Source organism: Amblyomma maculatum, chromosome 10, assembly GCF_055883805.1.
Source record: "Amblyomma maculatum isolate TAMU_Amacu chromosome 10, ASM5588380v1, whole genome shotgun sequence".
Classification (NCBI taxonomy): domain Eukaryota; kingdom Metazoa; phylum Arthropoda; class Arachnida; order Ixodida; family Ixodidae; genus Amblyomma; species Amblyomma maculatum.
In genome coordinates, this window is record NC_139353.1 from 101,405,312 (window position 1) to 101,409,740 (window position 4,429).

The window sequence follows — 4,429 nt, forward strand, 5'->3', positions numbered from 1 at the left end:
AGCATAATACTGGAAGTGGTAGGCGAATATGTATTCTTAGGACAAGCAGTAACCGCTGATTTGGAGCATCTAAGAAAAATAACCAGGAGAATAAGTTTAGGATGAAGCGCATTTCACAAAAACTCAACGATTGTAAGTAGCTTGTCTCCTGTGTCTCGTTGTCGATGCGCTGTTTTTTCACTAATGGATAACCAACATGCCCAAGCAGCCGTTGTTGTAACTAGCAGCCAAGCGTTATGGCTGAAGAAGACAGTACGTAACAGAGGCAGTTTGCCTGCACTCACCTATGGGATTAATAGGTGCCGGGTAAAGGAAAGAGTTATACTTAGTCCGAGGACAGAACTATTTTGAACATAAATTGGTAGGTGAAATGGTCAAAGCTAGGAAACGTGCAGAGTGGATCAGAAATATAACTGAAGTTACCGGCATTCTAATGGAAATCAAGAAAAATGGGCATGGAAGAGCATGTAGTGCGAAAAGAGACAAACCGATGGTTGCTAAGTGTAATGAAGTGTATTCCAAGGAAAGAAAATCATACCAGGGGGCGGCAGAATTCTAAGCGGGCGGATGAGGTTAAGAAGTTCGCAGGGGTCAAGTGTATGCAGCTAGCACAGGACTGTTTAGTTGGAATATTATGGGAGATGTCTTCACCCGGCTGTTGGTATAATGCGGGTTATGTTGATGATTTCTTATTCGGTATTTTTACAGTAGAACATATAGGCAACAATTCATACACTAGAGCAAAGTGCGTTCTCGGCCAAATGTTTTAAAGACAAATTTCACCACTTTTCGCATAATCGGCAACAATTGCCAAATCATCGCTGTCCAATGCATTAGGGATGTCACGATTGTATTATATCGTGCAGTATTGTAAATTATTATATTGCTACTTTGAAACTGAAGAGCTAAAGCCGCTTTGACCACCTCGAGCTTTTTGCTTTTTGTGGTACGTGATATGCCCTCTCTTTCGTATTTAATTTATAGCGCCATAAAATATGGCCCAAATCGGTGATGTTAGAGTTCATTGCAAAAAGCTTCAGATACTTTTGATCACCGCCTAAAGGCACAGATCTAGCGACACATCATGAGCGTCGGCGTGGTTGTCGTACCACGAAACCGGTTTTTGCATGCCCGTGGTGCGGACGCTAGCACATTGGAGCGAATCGCCTAGATGTCACCAGGCCAGATGTCGGCATCAGCGGTCACGGAGACACTGGAAGCTGCTCATACATGTAGGTCTATCATTGGCGTATGGCCGTCTCTCGCTGCTGTCAAATGGCTCCATATAAACTCCTGGCTATGCTTCTTTTCGACCGGGTGAGGTCTGCGACGGCAGTCGGAATGGAATGCGGATGTGCGTTGCTTTTGACGCCCACAGGGCACGGCGCTGAAAACGCGGACGCTCATCATGGGCTCTCCGGTAGTTTCGTTGAAGTGGAGTTTTAAGCGTTGACGCGACAACGTGCGTGTTTTGAAAAAAACGATTTGGTGTACTAGGTCCGCGAGTTTCGCCGTGGTCGGCCAAGGCCTGAACCATGCAGGCGCCGTCGCTATGGCTACCTGCCTGGTCAGGCTCCGCAGTTGCGTCGGCTTCGGTTTGATGGCCACCGCGCCGTATCTCCGCAGCTGCACCAAGGCCTTGGCTGAGTCGGGTTCCCAGACCATACGGAAGGACGCGCCATATAGAAAAACGGGGAGCCCACGTATAGCGCTCGGCACCTTGAGAAAGTGCGAGACGTCGCTTCAAACGACTCACAACTCATTTCTTGAGCCTGCCGTGGTGGCGCAGTGGTTACGGCGCTCGACTACAGTTCCCAAGAATGCGCGATCGAATCCCGGCCTCGGCGGCCGCTTTTCGGTGGAGGCGAGAAGCAAGGTACCCGTGTACTGTGCAATGTCAGTGCACGTTAAAGAACCCCAGGTGGTCGAAATACCCAGAGTCCTCCACTACGGCGTCCCTCATAGCCGGGATTGCTTTGGGACGTTAAACCCCACAAACCAACTCATTTGTTGGCTAAAAAATTTCGAAAGCGAAGAAATGAGAATCGCAAAGATCTACGTACGTCGAAAAAAAAACAAAGGAACGGGAATCGCGGCTACTTATGTGACACCGCTAAGAAGCCGAGAAGCGATGGAGTAAAGCCATCGGCGCTGCAAAGGTTGGCTTCACGCAGATAACGAAGAATCCGCTTGACAGGGGCGTCTGACCCGACCTTTAAAACGATCCAATGGGAGACCGTAACAATATTTGTTTCCCAAAGGGATCCTGTGGTATCTACTACTAACGTCGAAAAGGCTGTCAACTGCTTTACTGACCATCAGTCAGTCTCCGTAGTAATAAAGGAGCAAAATTAAGAGTTCTGAACATAGTCTATCGTCGATGTCTAACGTTACAGTCGTTTACATAACCCGGCATAAGCAGTTTAATCCTCATACAAATTGTTCAAAAACGTTTGGCAACCGTTGACGAAATGCCAGGTCTCGCCAACGATGGCCTTTTGGCGGAACAAGCTGTATCGGTTATCGGCTGATATTTGCAGGTGTCTACGTGCGCTTGAATAGACTCAGAGTTGCGATAGCATTGCATCGACCAGCGCGTTTCCTTCCTTCCTGCGGCGACCAGGGCATGCCAGCAGATGAAGAGGACCACCGCCGCCGTGCACAAGCTCACCGCCCGGGGCCAGGGGATTTCCTAGAAGGTTCCGCTACGCCTTTACAACGCAGCAGCCGTGGGGGCGATTCTCTACGCACTGCCGCTCGTGACGGTGCGCAAACCATCGTGGAGGGCACTGGAGGTGCAGCATAGCAAAGCGCTGCGAACCTGCCTTGGCCTGCCGGGTAACCCTCAATGCGAAGCGACACTCGCCGAGGCAGGCGCGTGGCCACTGCAGCTACAGGCCACGTAGGGAGCGCTGCACCACATCGACCGCCTTCACCGTGCACCAGACGGCGGCGAACTCCTGCAGCGCCGCGCCCTTTCTAGAACATGGGACATTCCTAATCAGCTAACCAGTCCAGCTGACGCGTGCCACGCCCCCCCACGGCCTCTGCTCCCCCTGGCCCTCACGACGGAGGTACAGCGTGAGATCGTCGGCATCGCGGGAAAACGCAGCACACCACTCTGTGCGGCGCAACAGCTAGCCAGAGCCGTCATACACTAGCAACTAAGCGACCACCTTCTTGTTTTCACTGACGGCTCCGTGACGAGAGAAAGCTGCTCACTCGCCGCAGCGGCCACCATCCCTGCCCTGCAGTTGCCCCGCCAGCAAAGAGTGACATACCTGGGCTCTTCGACTACGACGGAACTACTGGGCCTTCGCCTGAGCCTGGACCTATTCCTCAACATTGCTCCGCCAGCACCCATGTGTGCACTGCTGTGCGACTCCCGCGCCGCACTCAGCCGCCTGCAGACTCCCGGCCGTGGCACACCGCTGCTGTGCGCGATACGCGAGCGCCTCGAGCACCTCGCAGAGCGAAAGTGCAGCATTCGCGCGCAGTGGGTGCCCGGTTACTGCGGCATACACGGCAATGAGCAAGCCGATGAACTCGCCGCCGCCGCACATCAACTCCCTCCCAGCGACGAACTTCTTGCTTTAGAGGACGTGCGCGCAGTAGTCAGTGACCACCTCCGTCAGCAAGACCCGGACCCCACGCATCGCGCGAGGAGAGCGCATCCCTTCTGTCGGCGCGCGCTCATTGTCGCGCCTACAGCGTGCAATGCTAATCCGAGTGCGCGTCGGCTGCGTGTGGTCCGGGGTAAGACGGATGCGGCACGGACTTTCATCGCGCGACGTGTGTGGTGATTGCGGTGCAGTGGAGACATTGGAGCACACGCTGTTTCGCTGTACCGCATCCGCAGAGCCACGTCGCGAGATGCTCGCGGCTTATAGGGCGCTCGGAATCATCCCGGACAGCATCGAGACGCTCCTGTGGCCGCGAGGCAGTGCGCGCACCCGTGACGGGGCAATGGTGAGCCTCTGTGCGTTCATCGAGCGGGCGGGCTTGAAGCCTCGCTTGCTCTTCGCCAGGTAGTGCGTACGTGACCTGAACGCTCCGTGTGTGCTACCTTGGACGTATGCTGCCGGGCGCCCCACCCCGGCAGCTGGTGCATTGTGTCGCGCGCGCGAACTGTCTGCGACAGGACGCTACGTGCGCGCGGACTATGTATATACATTAATGGTACTATATATATATATATATATATAATATATATATATATATATATATATATATACAGATCAATTAAGGGGAAATGAGGGTGCTCGTTATAATACATGAAGGAAAGAAGCCACCAGTCGGCGAGGCCAAGGAAAGCGTTGGGGATGGTCCTTGGCCTCGCCGACTGTTGGCTTCTTTCCTTCACATATATATATATATATATATATATATATATATATATATATATATATATATATATATATATATATAT